Here is a 21269-nt window from a genome sequence, read left to right on the forward strand (position 1 = left end):
TTGCCGTTGACCTATTTTTTTCTGCTTGTTCCCAAGGTAACCATCTTGGCGTTTGTCAAGAGAGTTAAGAGTGCCTGAAAATATTGGCTGTGGCCACATTACCCTGAATCTGTTCCATCTCGTCTGATCTTGGAGGCTAAGCAGAGTCAGGGCTGGTTAATGCCAGGATGGGAGACCGCCTGGGAATACCAGATGTCGTAGGCTTCTTTTTTTGTTGTTGGCGTTGACCTGTTTTTTTTTCGCTTGTTTCCCAGGGTGACTATCTTGGCATTTTTCAAGAGGGATGAGAGTGCCCAAAGAGATTGCCTATGGGCACATCACCCTGAAAGTGCCCGATCTCCTCTGATCTCAGAGGCTAAACAGGGTTGGGCCTTGCTAGTACCTGGATTGGAGACCACCTGGGAATACTAGGTGCTGTAGGCTTCTTTTTATGTTGTTGGTGTTGACTTGTTTATTTTTTTTTTGTTTACCAAAGGTGACCATCTTGGTGTTTGTCTAGAGGGTTGAGAGTGCCTGAAGAAATCTGCTATGGCCACATCACCCTGAAAGAGCCCAATCTCATCTGATCTCAGAGGCTAAGCAGGGTTGGGATCAGTTTAGTACCTGGATGGGAGACCGCCTGGGATTTCCAGATGCCGTAGGCTTCTTTTTATGTTGTTTGCCGTTGACCTATTTTTTTCTGCTTGTTCCCAAGGTGACCATCTTGGCGTTTGTCAAGAGAGTTGAGAGTGCCTGAAGATATTGGCTGTGGCCACATCACCCTGAATCTGTTCCATCTCGTCTGATCTTGGAGGCTAAGCAGGGTCGGGCCTGGTTAATGCCAGGATGGGAGACCGCCTGGGAATACCAGGTGTCGTAGGCTTCTTTTTTTTTCAAATATAATTTTTTCTCCAAACAGGGGAAGATGGTCCCCCGAGTACATAATGCAACAGAGAAATACAGAGCAAAAAGCAGCTGAACAATACTTGATACAGGTATATTCGCAACTGTGAGTCTGCCTTCCATCAATCACAATGATTCGAGGCACGAATAAAGTACTGTACCAAGATCCAGGGTCACACAAACCCCAGGTCCCTCCTGCATAATCCATCCAGAGGGGGGTGTGGGGCCGTAATTCCCAATTTTCCACTTTTTCCAGAAGAGAGAGGGGGTGGAGGGGGTGAGAGATAGGGGAGGAAGGCAGAAAAGAGAAGGGGTGAAAGATCAGGAAAGGAGAAGAGGGGACGAGACACGATGGCAGCCACTGTCCAAGGGGCCAGTCAAGGAAAGCTCAGAGCACTAAGGCGATAGCAGGCGACATCCTTCCAGCGAGAATATAAAGGTATTCCAGATGTCCCAGGTTTGTTTAAAAAATTCTTGTTTACCTTGTGATGTGAGGATCAAGTCCTCCATTTTTTTTTATGTCCTCTATTTTCCTAAGCCAGTGAGTAATGAAAGGGGGGGGACATTTTTTCCAATAGAGAGGGATGCAGGATTTCGCCGCATTTATCACATGCCGTAAAATAGATTTTTTTGTACTTCTTAATGGGAATCTGTGAATGGTGCAAGAGAAAGAATGCAGCGTCTTCCTGGATGGAGAAGTCTGTGAATTTTTGTGTTATGCATCGGATCTCTGTCCAGAAGTCCACCAAGCTGGGGCAGGACCAAAAAATGTGGAGCAACGTGCCCTCTTCTTCTCCACACCTCCAGCATATGTTTGAGGAAGAGGGGAAACATTTATGCAGCTTTGATGGTGTCAAATACCACCTGGTGAGAAGTTTAAAATTAGTCTCCTGTATCTTCGTGCACAGCCAGGTTTTGAGAGCCAAAGTGATAATGCGTTGTCTCTGTGCTGGGGAAAACTAGCAATTAAGGTCCTTTTCCCAGTTGGACAGACAGGTTAAGTGTGGGTAATCTGTTTGAGAGAGAATGTGTGCCAAAGGGCCTTCGCTCCTGCATAGAGTCTCAAACTCCGTCTGAGGGCGGGCGAACGTTTGAGGATTGGGGATGGAATGGAGAAAATGATGTCGTTGCGCCGCTCTCCAAAAAGGCAGTTGGAAAAGCCCTGTCGGATCTGTTAGGGTTGAGAAAGAAGGCCATTTTCCATCAATGACGAATTTAGACGCATTGTCTAGGTTGGAATTTCTAAGTGGGTCCCCGGTTCAAAGTTCGGATGGCCACGTATAGGGAATAGGGGGGAAGTCAAAGACGTGAGTGTGTTTTGGGTAGCGATCAGGTGACTGACTTTCAACTAAGCCCCTATAGTGGGATGTGATGTCAATTCTGTGGGTAAACCCTTATAGCACCACATGGCGCTTCTTAGCGGAATTCGGGAGTGAGCTTAGAAAGTTTGTTTCGATTCCAGTCCAATACACACCCCAGATGGGAGGCCAGGTAGTAGCGACACAAGTCAGGGAGAACCAACCCTCCCTGTTGTTTCGACAATGTCAGCTGTGACTGCAAAAGTCTGGGATTTTCGTGGGCCCAGTTAAATTGAGTGAGCAAGGATTGAGCTTGCTTAAAAAACGGGACTGAAATCTGGATCAGGAGAGCTTGGAAAAGATAGGTAAATTTAGGGAGTATGTTCATTTTAATGAGATTGCATCTCCTGAACCAGGAATGGAGGCCAGAATGCCACCCGTGAAGCAAACTGCGTATCTTAGTGACAAGGGGTGGGGGGAAGTTTTAAGGGCTGTACGGGTCCATTTAAATCGAAAATTGGACTGCAAGTCTAGTTACGTTTGCGTGGGGACTGCAACCCCCATGGCCTCTGATTTCAAGAAGTATCCCGTATATCTGGAATTCCCGAAGGAGATTTTGCAAGGAAACTCTGGGATTCGTCAGCGAGAACAGCATGTGATCCACGTAGGCAGATATCTTGCACTCAGTAGTACCCATTTGGAGTCCCGTTATGTCTGAGTTTTTTTGAATTGTGGAGAGAAAGGGTTCCAATGACAGGGGCGACAGGGGGCAACCCTGTCTGGTCCCATTCCCGATGTCAAGGGGAGATGAGAGCACCCCATTCGCTTTGACTTGAGCTGAAGGGCGTGAGTATATCTTACTTATCCATGCCAGCATCCGTTCACTCAGACCTATATGGCGAAGGACCAAGAACATGAATGTCCATTTGACCTGATCAAAAGCCTTCTCGGTATCAGTACTCATGAGAAGACAAGGGGTCCCAGATGACTTTGCTTTATGGACCAGGGTAAGCACCTTAATGGTGTTGTCCCTATCTTCCCTGGTGGGAATAAAACCTAACTGGTCAATATGTATAAGGGACTGCAAGTGATGTGCCAATCACGTGGCGAGGATTTTTATAGAATAGTTTTAGGACCGAATTTAGAAGGGAAATGGGTCTGTAGCTCCCACATAGGCCCGGGTCTTTGCCCTCCTTAGGTATCAACGAGATGTGGACTCTAAGGGAATCCTCAGGAAAATCCCCATTTGAGCTCAGAGTATTAAATAAATTCACCAAGCGCGGGCCGAGAATAGGGAGGAAGGTCTTATAGTATTGTGCGGTATATCCGTCAGGGCCCGGAGCCTTACCCACCTTCGGAGGTCCCACGGCCGTCTGGACTTCTTCCAGTGTGATCGGGTCCTCCAAGTACTCCCGTGAGTCCGATGAGAGGGTTGGTAGACCAGAACCGGTTACATATCTGTCTATATTGTCCTGTCCGGACCCTGAATCAGGCAGGTTGTAGAGATCAGAGTAACATTTTTCAAAGACTTTGGCTATTTGGGTTGGGGTAGAGGCCCTCTGGCCATTCTCATCTATCAACTGGGGTATGTAAGAGGCAGATTTCAACTCCTTTACCGACCTGGCTAAGATTTTTCTGCATTTGTCCCCTGACTCCTACGTCAATTTACGACAAAACTGGAGTGTCGCTTTCGCTTTATAATGAAGTAGGTCAGCAATCTGGGTGCAGAGTGTCCCCAATTCAATCTCTAAGGTCCGTGAGGGGGCATGTTTATGTTTGGCTTCCACAGAGGCAAGTTCACGAAACAGATTAGCAAGCTGTTCCTTCCATGTTCGTTTGATGCCCGCCCCATGCCTGATAAGTACCCTGCGGAGTACTGACTTGTGAGCCTCCCAAATTATCCCCGGGTCGCAGTCCTGCGTTTAGTTTTCTTGGAAATAAAGGTCCAAGTCCCTGGTCACATCTGCTAAAACTTCCGGTATCTGGAGGAGGCTCTCATTAAGGTGCCAGAATAGAGACCTAGGTGAGGGCTACAGGAACATGGTCGGACCAAGTAATGTGGCCGATGGAGGAAGAGCTCACCAAGTGCAGTTGGTCATGTGGAATCAAGAAGAAGTCTATCCTCAAGTATGATTTGTGAGGGGAAGAGCAAAAAGAGTAGTCCGTTTCCCCAGAGTGTTGCAGGCACCAGACATCAACTAATTGGTCATTCAGTAAACACTTAGTAATCCGCTTTCTAGAGGAAATGAGGAGTGAGGAGCAAGAGGCAGAAGTGTCAACCGATGGCAAAGGGGGACATTAAAGTCCCCACCTAATATCAACTGGCCCTCCCGAAAGTCACATAATCTGTGCAGGGTAGTTCTGAGGAACGTGTCTTGGTGATCATTGGGAGCGTACACAGTGGCAAATGTAAAAAAGCACTCTCCAATGTGGCCCCTAAGAAAAAGATATCGGCCCCCAGGGTCCACCAGAGAATCCTGGAGAACCCAGGGGAGCCTGCTAAAGATCAGAATGGAGACTCCCTTGGTCTTAGAGGAGGAGTTAGTAGATTGGTAGACCTTAGGGAAGGATCTCGACCATAGAAAGGGGAGGCTAGTACTTTTAAAATGTGTTTCTTGTATACAGGCCACATCAGTACAGGAAGTCTTCAGTTCTCACAGGAGGATCCACCATTTTTCAGGGGAGTTCAGTCCCTTAACGTTTAGAGAGGTGACCTTGACTGAGTCTGCCATCGCTCCTCTGGGAGGGGGAGGGGGACGTCAGAGAAAAGCAAAGAAAGTTGAACCAAGGTAGGTTTTGGGTAGGTAATGGATGGCGGGAACTAAAGGGGAGAAAGGAAGGGCAAATGGAAGGAAAGGTAAGGGGAAAAAGAGGCTGGGCACCTCAACCCCAGGGGGAGAGGGAAATTAAGGGTTGTCCACACTCAACAGTACAGGAAGGGTATACTAAAACAGCACAATTATGCTATAGCGCTTACCAGATGTACACTGGGTTTAAAGCGCTGTCCTACTTGGATTGGTGGGTAGACCGGTCGGAGAAGGAGCCCCCGAATCCTAGTCCCCCCAGTCCCGGCAGTGGTAAATGTCACGTCTGATACCGGTATGCAAATAAAAGACAATCAGTAACATCATAGAACCAAAAAATAATAATATAATCAAAACAGAGGTAGAGCACATAACTGTCAGCAATGAGGGGTTTCCTTGGCTCGCCCTAATTGTAGGCATGCACGAGGGAGCCTGTCACAACAGAAAAGGCATCACAGAATGGGATCCACCCCCCCCCGTCCCATACTCCAAAAGTACATGCAGTCCCCGAACAAATGCATTTCTCCCTTTGGCAGATTGTCCTCTCCTTAACCCCTCTCCCCCGTCCACGCCCCGGGGCGAAAAGGGGCAGGGAAGGGGGGAAAAGGGGGGGGGGGTGAAAGGGGGGAAAGGGGGAGGGAAAGGAGGGAAGGGAAGGGTGGGAAGGGAAGGGGGGAAGGGAGGGGGGAGACAGGGGAGAGGGGACAAACATGCGGAAATGTCAAGTCCTTTAGCGCACTCCCACCAGCAACCACCCGGACCCCATAAATTTCAACTCCTCCCCTCCATGGTCATCACATCAAGATGAAAGAGGAGCAGCCCTGGTCGGTGCATGGAAAATCCGGCAGGCAATCCACCATCCCTCCATCCAACGGGAGACTTCACCCGAGCAGCAGTCCTGGGGCCCGCCAATTAGTGTCTCTCCTGCATCGCCATCGGGGGCTGTGTAGAGCATCCAGAGGGAGGCTGGGTCTGCCCAAACAGTAAGGGGTAAATCCTCTAGGGGGGTCCAGAGTCACACTGGAGGGAAGCAGTGTCTCGTACCAATAGGCTCAACAAATAAGTCATCCAGGGTACCCGAAAGCTGCAGAAGGCAATGTCGGCAAAGCGTAGGTGGGGGCCAATGGGGGGGGGGGCGAGGGGCGCAACCAGGGGGAGGGGACAAACATGCGGGAATGTCAAGCCCTTCCAGTACAGCGCACTAGGTATCACTCAGACCCCCCAAAGTGCAACTCCCCCCTGTAAGGTCAAGACTCCAGAAGGAAAGATGAGCTGCCCTTGTCTGTACATGAAAGAACCTGCTGCCAAGGGGTTGGGGCCATCATCCCTTCCTCCAATGGGAGATGCCACCGGCATGACAGCCCCGTGTCCTGTCAAGTGGTGCCCCTCCGACAATGTCGTCGGGGTATATGTGGAGCATCCAGGTGGAGGCAGGGACCACCCAAACAGTGATGGGTAAAGCCTCCAAGGGGGACCGGTGTCAGACAGGTTGGTTAATTAGACAAGTCATCCAGTGTGTTCCAGTGAGCAGCGGAAGGAAAGGTCGGTAAGGATTATGAATGGGTGGGGGCCAGGGAGTGCATAAAACTGCCACCAGATGACCGGGGCAGAGAGGGCAAGGGGATGAAAGTCAGATCTGGTAGGTGGGGGCGGGAGTGAGGAGTGTCCCTCATATTACTCACGTTGGCCATACCTTGAAGCTGAGCGCTCTGCATACCCAGGACGTTCTTCTGTATAATCTAGCCTATCTGTATACATTAGCCTGTCTTTTGTACACATTAGCCGGTCCTCTGTATACACTAGTCCGTCTGTATACACTAGTGTATACAGATAGGCTAGATTATACAGAAGAACGTTCTGGGTATGCAGAGATGGAGGCTAGGGTATACAGAGAGAGAGGCTAGAGTATGCATACTTGCTAGTGTATACAGACGGACTAGTGTATACAGAAGACCGGTTAGTTTATATAGAGAGGCTAATGTGTGCAAAAGACAGGCTAGTGTATACAAATAGGCTAGATTATAGAGAAGAACATCTTGGGTATGCAGAGATGGAGGCTAGGGTATACAGAGAGAGAGGCTGGGTTACACAGAGGCTGGTGTATGCAGACTTGCTAGTGTATACAGACGGACTAGTGTATACAAAGAGGCTTGGATGTATAAAGAGCAGCTAGTGTGTCGGACCGTTTGACCTCGCTTCTGCCTTCTCCTGTGTACCGTTGCTGCCCGCCTGTTACCGACCCGGCTTGTACCTTGACCTCGCTTCTTCTGCCAGCTGTTCCAGTCTGACCACCTGTGCCTGCTGTTGTCTGCTGCCTGCCTGCCAGCTGTTCCAGTCCAACCACCTGTGCCTGCTGTTGTCTGCCGCCTTCTGCCAGCTGTTCCAGTCTGACCACCTGTGCCTGCCATAGTCTGCTGTCAGCTCCAGGGCCGGTTCTACTCTTCACCAGCTCGGCACTTGTGCCCTCTGAACTCTAGAATTCCTGTCCCCACTTCCAGGGATTCTCGAGCCAGAGGCTTACGAGAGGCCGCTCCCTGCATTCCGGGCTCCCTTCACCAGGTACGTGACACTAGTGTATACAAATAGGCTAGATTATAGAGAAGAACATCTTGGGTATACAGAGAGAGAGGCTGGGTTACACAGAGAGGCTGGTGTATGCAGACTTGCTAGTGTATACAGACGGACTAGTGTATACAGAGAGGCTTGAGTATACAGAGAGCTAATGTATAATGAGCAGCTAGTGTATACAAAAGACATCCAAGGGTATACAGAGAGACTCGTGTATGCAGAAGACCGGCTAGTTTATACAGATAGGTTAAAGTACAAAACACAGGCTAGTGTATATAGATAGGCTAGATTATACAGACGAAGGTTCTGGGTATGCAGAGATGGAGGCTAGGGTATACAGAGAGAGAGGCTGGGTTACACAGAGGCTGGTGTATGCAGACTTGCTAGTGTATACAGACGGACTAGTGTATACAGAGAGGTTTGGATGTATAAAGAGCAGCTAGTGTATACAAAAGACATCCAAGGGTATACAGAGAGACTCGTGTATGCAGAAGACCGGCTAGTTTATACAGAGAGGCTAAAGTGTACAAAACACAGGCTAGTGTATATAGATAGGCTAGATTATACAGAAGAACGTCCTGGGTATGCAGAGATGGAGGCTAGGGTATACAGAGAGAGAGAGACTGTGTTAGACAGAGAGGCTAGAGTATGCAGACTGGCTAGTGTATACAGATGGACTAGTGTATACAGTAGACTGGCTAGTTTATACAGAGAGGCTAATGTGTACAAAAGACAGGCTAGTGTATACAGATAGGCTAGATTATACAGAAGAACGTCCTGGGAATGCAGAGATGGAGGCTAGGGTATACAGAGAGAGAGGCTAGTGTATGCATACTTGCTAGTGTATACAGGCGGACTAGTGTATACAGAAGACCGGTTAGTTTATACAGAGAGGCTAATGTGTACAAAAGACAGGCTAGTGTATACAAATAGGCTCGATTATAGAGAAGAACGTCCTGGGAATGCAGAGATTGAGGCTAGGCTATACAGAGAGAGAGGCTGGGTTACACAGAGAGGCTAGTGTATGCAGACTTGCTAGTGTATACAGACGGACTAGTGTATACAGTAGACCAGCTAGTTTATACAGGGAGGCTAATGTCTACAGAAGACCGGCTAGTGTATACAGATAGGCTAGATTATCGAGAAGAACGTCCTGGGTATGCAGAGATGGAGGCTAGTGTATGCAGACTTGCTAGTGTATACAGGCGGACTAGTGTATACAGAGAGGCTTGGGTACACAGAGAGATAATGTATAAAGAGATGCTAGTGTATACAAAAGACAACCAAGAGTAGACAACTCGTGTATACAGAGACCGGCTACAGAGAGGCTAATTTGTACAAAAGACTGGCTAGTGTTTACAGATAGGCTAGATTATACAGAGGAAGGTCCTAGGTATGCAGAGATGGAGGCTAGGGAATCCCGAGAGAGAGCGTGTTACACAGAGAGGCTAGAGTATGCAGAGGACCGGCTAGTTTATACAGAGAGGCTAATACTCAAAGGCAGGCTATTTTTTACAGATAGGCTTGTGTATACAGAAGACAGTCTGGGGAATTCAGTGAGGCTAGTGTATGCAGAGAGGCTGGGACACCCTAGAATATTGTAAAAAGAAGGCAGGCTAGTGCATATAGATTACGGGCACGTGTATACAGAAGACAGAGAGGCTAGTCTATATAGAGTGGCTGGTGTACACAGAGAGATTAATTTATAAAGAAAGGCTAGCGTGTAAAGAAGACAGGACTTTATTTTTTGCTAATGCAACTACTTCTGAAACATGTAAAGAGTTACAGTGCTTTTTTCATATTTTGGTGCTGTTAAAAAGTGGTGTGTTGTCAGTGTTGATATCAATGTGACAGTTAATGTGGAGAACTACAAATATACAAAATAGAGCAAAAGAGTGCTAAGTTTATTTTGTTAAGTCATTGACTGATAGACGTTAAGTAATTGGCCGTTATTGGTTTGGCAGTACATGATTTATTTTGATGTAAGATAGTTTTATTCTCTACTTATAGCCGAGTTTTAGACGACTTTATTATTAGCATTATTCGTATTATTCATATTTATTATGCAGAGTGTAAGTATTGCAGTGAGACGATATTGCTTTTGAAAGATTGGTATTATTATACATAGCATTGTTAGCGGACCAATAGGACAATTTACATGGCTTAATATTGCAGAGCGTAATTTAACAGGAAATAGATCCAAAGCGTTAGTTGCTGTAGCTTCATAAAACTGAGAAATCGTTGCATTATTCTAAATTTAAAAGTTGTTCCGGTAGTACTGAGTAGACGATATTAGATGAGTGATCTACACATTTCGTTTACTATTGCAGAGAGATACCGGCTAAATGTTAATATTTTAATATGTGCTGCGTGTAAGGTAGAAATAAGATGGTTTTGTGTGAGTTGGTTTACCAGGATTTAGAGATAGTAATCTGTTTATTCTAATAATAAATATAGCAATATAACTCAGATTACTATTGAAATACAGGTCGGGTTTAAATGGAAATACACGAAATAACAGCAACGACGTGTGTAGGTTTTTATCAATCACGTTCATTACGTGTGTTTAATCATGTAGTGAATATACCCCAAATATAGCATAAGGATGAGAAAGGATAATAACTGGCAGAGGATGACATGGCAAAAAGACAAACTGCATTAGAAATGTGAATATGAATTTGAGATAAAATGTCAATCCCCGTTGGTTACTTACAGGTATTAATACTGTCAACACGGCTACGTACAGCAAAGTGTGAGCTAAGCAGCATTCTGCAATTTTCTGCAATATATAAGTGTGAGCTAAGCAGCTAAATATTCTGCAATAGCAGAAATTAAGTATTTCAGTTGAAAAGAGATCGGAAGCAATCGGTAGCTTCAAAATGACTGAGAAATCATCTCATTACTCTAAAAGTAAAAATTATACCGGTAGCACTGAGTGATCGTTGTAGTACAAATTCAGTTTCCTATAGCAGAGAGATACAAGCTAAATGTGAGAAGAGCAATTAAACTGTTCTCGGTAGCATTGCATTACTCTTAATATGTGCAGCGTGTAAAGAAGCAATAAGATGGTTTTGTATTATCCTAATATTAGCAGTATACGTAATAAAGGTGAGTAGGTAACCTGGATTTAGACATAGCAAACTCTACAATCTAATTAAGCAAAATTAGAACGGATAATATTGAGACAGTATATACAAGTCGAGTTTAAGTGGAAATACACAAAATATCTAGCTTACCTTTACATTGTTCAATAGAGCGTTGCAAAGTAATACCAAGGAGGAATGTCGGAATAGCAATTAGATGAGATGATTGCTGTAATCATGAAATATCAGCAAAGACGCGAATAGGTTTCTATCGTTTTTCAGGGTCCTTACGTGTCATTAAGAATGAGAAAGTATAATAACTGGCAAACTATGACATGACAAAGAGACAAATTGCATTAGAGATGTGAGATAGACATGAAATGTCAATCCCCATTGGTAATTTACATACAGTTAACGCGGCTACATACAGCTACATACAGCAAAGTGTGAGCTAAGCAGCTAAAGGGTATACATTATTTAAGAGTAAGTTGACGTAGCTTGAAAATTCCAACGTTAGTCCTAATTTAAAGGATATGCCGGTAGCATTGAGAAAGCTTATATTAGACTAGTTGATCTTTGCATTACACAATCTTCTTCTTCTTCTTATTATTATTATTAAGATCATAGTGCAGAGAGATACTCAGTTAATGTCAGAGATACTCGGTTAATGTCAGAAAAGCAATAAAACTGTTTACATCGTTAGCGAGCGATAGTTACATTACTTTTAGTATGTGCAGCATGTCTGGTAGCAAATGGATGGTTTTGTGAACATTTTGCATTACCGTACAATTAGCGGTAGAACTCATCGAAGTGAATAGATTTAACCGGATTTTGAGGTAGTAATCTCTATTTCTAATAAGAAATAAAGCAAAATAAGTCAGGATGGTGTGTCAGGACTGTCACATACTCAATGTGATTGTTGATGTGGAGAATTACAAATATGCAAAATAGAGCAAAAGCGTACATGGTATATTTTGATGTATGATAGTTTTATTGCATGCTTGATGTGGATGATTAAAATCGTGTAGTGAGTATAATCTATATTTAGCATAAGAATGAAAAGGCATAACATGGCAATGAGACAAACTCCATTAGAGATGTGAGCTAGATGAAATGATGAAATGTCTCTGTATAGCCAAGATTGTCTTATGTTATCACTTAGCCTACCCTCTAAATCCACTAGCCTCTCTATATACACCAGCATGTTTAAACTAGCCGGCCTTCTGCATACAATAGCCTCTCTTCGATATACACTAGCCTATGTTCTGAATACACTAGCCCGTCCTCTGTCTTCTGGTATGCCCTAGCCTGTCTTCTGTAAACACTTGTCTCTCTTTATAGCCTGTCTAGCCTTTCTTCTGTACACACTAGCTTCTATGTATACACTAACCAGGCTTCTATATACAATAGCTTCACTCTATGCACTAGCCTCTCTGTATAATCTAGCCTCTCTGTATACCCTAGATAGTGTTCTGCATACACTAGTCTCTCCGTAGAAGCCAGCCTTTATTCTGTATTCACTAGCCTTTCTTCTGTATGCTGTAGTCTTCTATATATACAACCTTCTCTGTACACCCTTGCATCTCTGTAAACACTGTATAAACTAGCCAGCCTTATGTATACACTCGCCGACTGTATACACTAGACTCTCTGAATACACTAAACCCTCTGTATACCACAGCCTGTCTTCTGGATACACTAGACTGTAAAAACTAGCTAGAATACACCACCCTGTCTTCTGTACCCTCTAGACTCTCTGTATACTCTACCAATTCTTCTGTATACACTGTCAGCTTTGATATATATCCAAGCCTGTCCTCTGTATACACTAGTTTCTCTATATGCACTGTCCTATCTGTATACTAAAGGGGAGAAAGGAAGGGCAAATGGAAGGAAAGGTAAGGGGAAAAAGAGGCTGGGCACCTCAACGCCAGGGGGAGAGGGAAATTAAGGGTTGTCCACACTCAACAGTACAGGAAGGGTATACTAAAACAGCACAATTATGCTATAGCGCTTAATAGATGTACACTGGGTTTAAAGCGCTGTCCTACTTGGATTGGTGGGTAGACAGGTCGGAGAAGGAGCCCCCGAATCCTAGTCCCCCCAGTCCCGGCAGTGGTAAATGTCACGTATGATACCGGTATGCAAATAAAAGACAATCAGTAACATCATAGAACCAAAAAATAATAATATAATCAAAACAGAGGTAGAGCACATAACTGTCAGCAATGAGGGGTTTCCTTGGCTCGCCCTAATTGTAGGCATGCACGAGGGAGCCTGTCACAACAGAAAAGGCATCACAGAATGGGATCCACCCCCCCCGTCCCATACTCCAAAAGTACATGCAGTCCCCGAACAAATGCATTTCTCCCTTTGGCAGATTGTTCTCTCCTTAACCGCTCTCCCCCGTCCACGCCCCGGGGCGAAAAGGGGCAGGGAAGGGGGGAAAAGGGGGGGTGGAAGGGGGGAAAGGGGGAGGGAAAGGAGGGAAGGGAAGGGTGGGAAGGGAAGGGGGGAAGGGAGGGGGGAGACAGGGGAGAGGGGACAAACATGCGGAAATGTCAAGTCCTTTAGCGCACTCCCACCAGCAACCACCCGGACCCCATAAATTTCAACTCCTCCCCTCCATGGTCATCACATCAAGATGAAAGAGGAGCAGCCCTGGTCGGTGCATGGAAAATCCGGCAGGCAATCCACCATCCCTCCATCCAACGGGAGACTTCACCCGAGCAGCAGTCCTGGGGCCCGCCAATTAGTGTCTCTCCTGCATCGCCATCGGGGGCTGTGTAGAGCATCCAGAGGGAGGCTGGGTCTGCCCAAACAGTAAGGGGTAAATCCTCTAGGGGGGTCCAGAGTCACACTGGAGGGAAGCAGTGTCTCGTACCAATAGGCTCAATGAATAAGTCATCCAGGGTACCCGAAAGCTGCAGAAGGCAATGTCGGCAAAGCGTAGGTGGGGGCCAATGGGGGGGGGGGGGCGAGGGGCGCAACCAGGGGGAGGGGACAAACATGCGGGAATGTCAAGCCCTTCCAGTACAGCGCACTAGGTATCACTCAGACCCCCCAAAGTGCAACTCCCCCCTGTAAGGTCAAGACTCCAGAAGGAAAGATGAGCTGCCCTGGTCTGTACATGAAAGAACCTGCTGCCAAGGGGTTGGGGCCATCATCCCTTCCTCCAATGGGAGATGCCACCGGCATGACAGCCCCGTGTCCTGTCAAGTGGTGCCCCTCCGACAATGTCGTCGGGGTATATGTGGAGCATCCAGGTGGAGGCAGGGACCACCCAAACAGTGATGGGTAAAGCCTCCAAGGGGGACCGGTGTCAGACAGGAGGATAGCGGTGTCTTGTACAAGTTGGTTAATTAGACAAGTCATCCAGTGTGTTCCAGTGAGCAGCGGAAGGAAAGGTCGGTAAGGATTATGAATGGGTGGGGGCCAGGGAGTGCATAAAACTGCCACCAGATGACCGGGGCAGAGAGGGCAAGTGGATGAAAGTCAGATCTGGTAGGTGGGGGCGGGAGTGAGGAGTGTCCCTCATATTACTCACGTTGGCCATACCTTGAAGCTGAGCGCTCTGCATACCCAGGACGTTCTTCTGTATAATCTAGCCTATCTGTATACATTAGCCTGTCTTTTGTACACATTAGCCGGTCCTCTGTATACACTAGTCCGTCTGTATACACTAGTGTATACAGATAGGCTAGATTATACAGAAGAACGTTCTGGGTATGCAGAGATGGAGGCTAGGGTATACAGAGAGAGAGGCTAGAGTATGCATACTTGCTAGTGTATACAGACGGACTAGTGTATACAGAAGACCGGTTAGTTTATATAGAGAGGCTAATGTGTGCAAAAGACAGGCTAGTGTATACAAATAGGCTAGATTATAGAGAAGAACATCTTGGGTATGCAGAGATGGAGGCTAGGGTATACAGAGAGAGAGGCTGGGTTACACAGAGGCTGGTGTATGCAGACTTGCTAGTGTATACAGACGGACTAGTATACAAAGAGGCTTGGATGTATAAAGAGCAGCTAGTGTGTCGGACCGTTTGACCTCGCTTCTGCCTTCTCCTGTGTACCGTTGCTGCCCGCCTGTTACCGACCCGGCTTGTACCTTGACCTCGCTTCTTCTGCCAGCTGTTCCAGTCTGACCACCTGTGCCTGCTGTTGTCTGCTGCCTGCCTGCCAGCTGTTCCAGTCCAACCACCTGTGCCTGCTGTTGTCTGCCGCCTTCTGCCATTTGTTCCAGTCTGACCACCTGTGCCTGCCATAGTCTGCTGTCAGCTCCAGGGCCGGTTCTACTCTTCACCAGCTCGGCACTTGTGCCCTCTGAACTCTAGAATTCCTGTCCCCACTTCCAGGGATTCTCGAGCCAGAGGCTTACGAGAGGCCGCTCCCTGCATTCCGGGCTCCCTTCACCAGGTACGTGACACTAGTGTATACAAATAGGCTAGATTATAGAGAAGAACATCTTGGGTATACAGAGAGAGAGGCTGGGTTACACAGAGAGGCTGGTGTATGCAGACTTGCTAGTGTATACAGACGGACTAGTGTATACAGAGAGACTTGAGTATACAGAGAGCTAATGTATAATGAGCAGCTAGTGTATACAAAAGACATCCAAGGGTATACAGAGAGACTCGTGTATGCAGAAGACCGGCTAGTTTATACAGATAGGTTAAAGTACAAAACACAGGCTAGTGTATATAGATAGGCTAGATTATACAGACGAAGGTTCTGGGTATGCAGAGATGGAGGCTAGGGTATACAGAGAGAGAGGCTGGGTTACACAGAGGCTGGTGTATGCAGACTTGCTAGTGTATACAGACGGACTAGTGTATACAGAGAGGCTTGGATGTATAAAGAGCAGCTAGTGTATACAAAAGACATCCAAGGGTATACAGAGAGACTCGTGTATGCAGAAGACCGGCTAGTTTATACAGAGAGGCTAAAGTGTACAAAACACAGGCTAGTGTATATAGATAGGTTATATTATACAGAAGAACGTCCTGGGTATGCAGAGATGGAGGCTAGGGTATACAGAGAGAGAGAGACTGTGTTAGACAGAGAGGCTAGAGTATGCAGACTGGCTAGTGTATACAGATGGACTAGTGTATACAGTTTATACAGAGAGGCTAATGTGTACAAAAGGCAGGCTAGTGTATACAAATAGGCTCCATTATAGAGAAGAACGTCCTGGGAATGCAGAGATGGAGGCTAGGCTATACAGAGAGAGAGGCTGGGTTACACAGAGAGGCTAGTGTATGCAGACTTGCTAGTGTATACAGACGGACTAGTGTATACAGTAGACCAGCTAGTTTATACAGGGAGGCTAATGTCTACAGATAGTGTATACAGATAGGCTAGATTATCGAGAAGAACGTCCTGGGTATGCAGAGATGGAGGTTAGTGTATGCAGACTTGCTAGTGTATACAGGCGGACTAGTGTATACAGAGAGGCTTGGGTACACAGAGAGAGATTAATTTATAAAGAAAGGCTAGCGTGTAAAGAAGACAGGACTTTATTTTTTGCTAATGCAACTACTTCTGAAACATGTAAAGAGTTACAGTGCTTTTGTCATATTTTGGTGCTGTTAAAAAGTGGTGTGTTGTCAGTGTTGATATCAATGTGACAGTTAATGTGGAGAACTACAAATATACAAAATAGAGCAAAAGAGTGCTAAGTTTATTTTGTTAAGTCATTGACTGATAGACGTTAAGTAATTGGCCGTTATTGGTTTGGCAGTACATGATTTATTTTGATGTAAGATAGTTTTATTCTCTACTTATAGCCGAGTTTTAGACGACTTTGTTATTAGCATTATTCGTATTATTCATATTTATTATGCAGAGTGTAAGTATTGCAGTGAGACGATATTGCTTTTGAAAGATTGGTATTATTATACATAGCATTGTTAGCGGACCAATAGGACAATTTACATGGCTTAATATTGCAGAGCGTAATTTAACAGGAAATAGATCCAAAGCGTTAGTTGCAGGTAGCTTCATAAAACTGAGAAATCGTTGCATTATTCTAAATTTAAAAGTTGTTCCGGTAGTACTGAGTAGACGATATTAGATGAGTAATCTACACATTTCGTTTACTATTGCAGAGAGATACCGGCTAAATGTTAATATTTTAATATGTGCTGCGTGTAAGGTAGAAATAAGATGGTTTTGTGTGAGTTGGTTTACCAGGATTTAGAGATAGTAATCTGTTTATTCTAATAATAAATATAGCAATATAACTCAGATTACTATTGAAATACAGGTCGGGTTTAAGTGGAAATACACGAAATAACAGCAACGACGTGTGTAGGTTTTTATCAATTACGTTCATTACGTGTGTTTAATCATGTAGTGAATATACCCCAAATATAGCATAAGGATGAGAAAGGATAATAACTTGCAGAGGATGACATGGCAAAAAGACAAACTGCATTAGAAATGTGAATATGAATTTGAGATAAAATGTCAATCCCCGTTGGTTACTTACAGGTATCAATACTGTCAACACGGCTACGTACAGCAAAGTGTGAGCTAAGCAGCATTCTGCAATTTTCTGCAATATATAAGTGTGAGCTAAGCAGCTAAATATTCTGCAATAGCAGAAATTAAGTATTTCAGTTGAAAAGAGATCGGAAGCAATCGGTAGCTTCAAAATGACTGAGAAATCATCTCATTACTCTAAAAGTAAAAATTATCCCGGTAGCACTGAGTGATCGTTGTAGTACAAATTCAGTTTCCTATAGCAGAGAGATACAAGCTAAATGTGAGAAGAGCAATTAAACTGTTCTCGGTAGCATTGCATTACTCTTAATATGTGCAGCGTGTAAAGAAGCAATAAGATGGTTTTGTATTATCCTTATATTAGCAGTATACGTAATAAAGGTGAGTAGGTAACCTGGATTTAGACATAGCAAACTCTACAATCTAATTAAGCAAAAACGGATAATATTGAGACAGTATATACAAGTCGAGTTTAAGTGGAAATACACAAAATATCTAGCTTACCTTTACATTGTTCAATAGAGCGTTGCAAAGTAATACCAAGGAGGAATGTCGGAATAGCAATTAGATGAGATGATTGCTGTAATCATGAAATATCAGCAACGACGCGAATAGGTTTCTATCGTTTTTCAGGGTCCTTACGTGTCATTAAGAATGAGAAAGTATAATAACTGGCAAACTATGACATGACAAAGAGACAAATTGCATTAGAGATGTGAGATAGACATTGGTATTTTACATGTAACCATTAATACAGTTAACGCGGCTACATACAACAAAGTGTGAGCTAAGCAGCAGGTATACATTATTTAAGAGTAAGTTGACGTAGCTTGAAAATTCCAACGTTAGTCCTAATTTAAAGGATATGCCGGTAGTATTGAGAAAGCTTATATTAGACTAGTTGATCTTTGCATTACACAATCTTCTTCTTCTTATTATTATTATTATTAAGATCATAGTGCAGAGAGATACTCAGTTAATGTCAGAGATACTCGGTTAATGTCAGAAAAGCAATAAAACTGTTTACATCGTTAGCGAGCGATAGTTACATTACTTTTAGTATGTGCAGCATGTCTGGTAGCAAATGGATGGTTTTGTGAACATTTTGCATTACCGTACAATTAGCGGTAGAACTCATCGAAGTGAATAGATTTAACCGGATTTTGAGGTAGTAATCTCTATTTCTAATAAGAAATAAAGCAAAATAAGTCAGGATGGTGTGTCAGGACTGTCACATACTCAATGTGATAGTTGATGTGGAGAATTACAAATATGCAAAATAGAGCAAAAGAGTACATGGTATATTTTGATGTATGATAGTTTTATTGCATGCTTGATGTGGATGATTAAAATCGTGTAGTGAGTATAATCTATATTTAGCATAAGAATGAAAAGGCATAACATGGCAATGAGACAAACTCCATTAGAGATGTGAGCTAGATGAAATGATGAAATGTCTCTGTATAGCCAAGATTGTCTTATGTTATCACTTAGCCTACCCTCTAAATTCACTAGCCTCTCTATATACACCAGCATGTTTAAACTAGCCGGCCTTCTGCATACAATAGCCTCTCTTCGATATACACTAGCCTATGTTCTGAATACACTAGCCCGTCTTCTGTCTTCTGTATGCCCTAGCCTGTCTTCTGTAAACACTTGTCTCTCTTTATAGCCTGTCTAGCCTTTCTTCTGTACACACTAGCTTCTATGTATACACTAACCAGGCTTCTATATACAATAGCTTCACTCTATGCACTAGCCTCTCTGTATAATCTAGCCTCTCTGTATACCCTAGATAGTGTTCTGCATACACTAGTCTCTCCGTAGAAGCCAGCCTTTATTCTGTATTCACTAGCCTTTCTTCTGTATGCTGTAGTCTTCTATATATACAACCTTCTCTGTACACCCTTGCATCTCTGTAAACACTGTGTAAACTAGCCAGCCTTATGTATACACTCGCCCACTGTATACACTAGACTCTCTGAATACACTAAACCCTCTGTATACCACAGCCTGTCTTCTGGATACACTAGACTGTAAAAACTAGCTAGAATACACCACCCTGTCTTCTGTACCCTCTAGACTCTCTGTATACTCTACCCATTCTTCTGTATACACTGTCAGCTTTGATATATATCCAAGCCTGTCCTCTGTATACACTAGTTTCTCTGTATGCACTGTCCTTTCTGTATACACTCGACTCTCTCTATACACTAACCTCTCTATATACACTAACATCTTTGTATATACTAGCCTCTCTTTAAACTAGCCTCTCTGTGTACCCCAGCCTCACTGTTTACTCTACCATCTCTGTATACTCAAGCCTATCTGCATACACGAGTCTGTATTCTGTATTCACTAGCCTTTCTTCTGTATGCTGTAGTCTTCTATATATACTAGCTTCTCTGTACACCCTTGCATCTCTGTAAACACTGTGTAAACTAGCCAGTCTTATGTATACACTCGCCGACTGTATACACTAGACTCTCTGAATACACAAAACCCTCTGTATACCACAGACTGTCTTCTGTATATACTAGACTGTAAAAACTAGCTAGAATACACCAGTCTGTCTTCTGTACCCACTAGACTCTCTGTATACACTACCAAGTCTTCTGTATAAACTGTCAGCTTTGATGTATACCCAAGCCTGTCTTCTGTATACACTAGCTTCTCTATAGGCACTGTCCTTTCTGTATACACTCGACTCTCTCTATACACTAACCTCTCTATATACACTAACATCTTTGTGTGTACTAGCCTCTCTTTAAACTAGCCTCTCTGTGTACCCCAGCCTCACTGTTTACTCTAGCATCTCTGTATACTCAAGCCTATCTACATACAGGAGTCTGTATTCTGTATTCACTAGCCTTTCTTCTGTATGCTATAGTCTTCTATATATACCAGCTTCTCTGTACACCCTAGCACTGTAACAGTGCTAGGTTCCTGTACTACAGAAACAGAACACCAGCAATAAGGTGTATACTGTGCAGGAGGCACACAACACCCACTCTAACTTCTGCACGTATTTCTGCATGTATTGCAGAAATTGAACACCAGTAATAAAGGGTAGCTTCAGGTGTGTGTGCAGGAGGCACATAACACCCACTGTAACAGTGCTAGGTTCCCAAGCAGTAAAGACACTGTCCCTGCGTATCGTCCTCTTTCCCTGACCACCGCAACACACTATACAATGCCGCCGCGCTGGCGGCCTTATATAGTGTGGGGTGTGTACTAAACCCCCCCGAGCTATAATTGGCCACAGGAATCCTGCCTGTGGTGAATTGTGGCTCTCCTCACAGAGGATGTCACATCTGTTCTTATTATATAGAACCTATTATGCTCCTCGTAAACTTTTTCAATTTGGCAGAACAGCTGGACGCAAGTTGCCCCCGGTGCGGGAACATGGGAGGAGACATTATGCACATGTTTTGGAGATGCCCGAAGTTGATCCGCTACTGGACGGAGGTGACAGGAACCATTGATCGGTTGTTTGGAACCTCCACCAGGATGGAGGCGAAGTATTGTCTCCTGGGATTAGTTGAAGGAGTTGGAAACCTGGGAAGCAGCCAGATGACAGTTCTGAGATGCCTACATCAGGCAAGAAAACTGATTGCCCAACCCTGCTTAGCCTCTAATGTTGGCAATGACTTGTTTTTTTCGCTTGTTTCCCAAGATGACCATGTTGGCGTTTGTCAAGATGGTTGAGAGTGCCCAAAGAGATCGCCTATGGCCCCATCACCTTGAAAGTGCCTGATCTTGTCTGATCTCGGAAGCTAAGCATTGTCGGGCCTGATTAGTAACTGGATGGGAGACCAACTGGGAGTACCAGGTGCCGTAGGCTTCTTTTTATGTTGTTGGCGTTGACATGGTTTTTATTTTCCGCTTGTTTCCCAAGGTGATCATCTTGGCATTTGTCAAGAGGGCTGAGAGAGCCCAAAGAAATCTCCTACGGCCACATCACCCTGAAAGCGCACAATCTCATCTGATCTCAGAGGCTAAGCAGGGTCCGGCCTGGATAGTACCTAATTACAGGTGCCGTAGGAATCTTTTTATATTGTTGGCTTTGACCTGTTTTTCTTTCTCTTGTTTCCCAAGGTGACCATTTTAGCATCTGTCAAGAG

General features: G+C 44.6%; 4 pseudogenes; all 4 read left to right on the forward strand.

The window, feature by feature from the left end:
- Positions 1 to 304: 304 nt before the first annotated feature.
- LOC143948762 (5S ribosomal RNA) lies at positions 305 to 423 on the forward strand (annotated as a pseudogene).
- Positions 424 to 524: 101 nt separating this feature from the next.
- On the forward strand, positions 525 to 644 carry LOC143949982 (5S ribosomal RNA; annotated as a pseudogene).
- A 99-nt stretch (positions 645 to 743) lies between these two features.
- Positions 744 to 862, forward strand: LOC143950088 (5S ribosomal RNA; annotated as a pseudogene).
- A 20008-nt stretch (positions 863 to 20870) lies between these two features.
- Positions 20871 to 20989, forward strand: LOC143948516 (5S ribosomal RNA; annotated as a pseudogene).
- The last annotated feature ends 280 nt before the right edge of the window (positions 20990 to 21269 follow it).

Source organism: Lithobates pipiens, unplaced genomic scaffold (genome assembly GCF_037356315.1).
Source record: "Lithobates pipiens isolate NorthernLeopardFrog02 unplaced genomic scaffold, aLitPip1_a1.2 Scaffold_30, whole genome shotgun sequence".
NCBI lineage: Eukaryota > Metazoa > Chordata > Amphibia > Anura > Ranidae > Lithobates > Lithobates pipiens.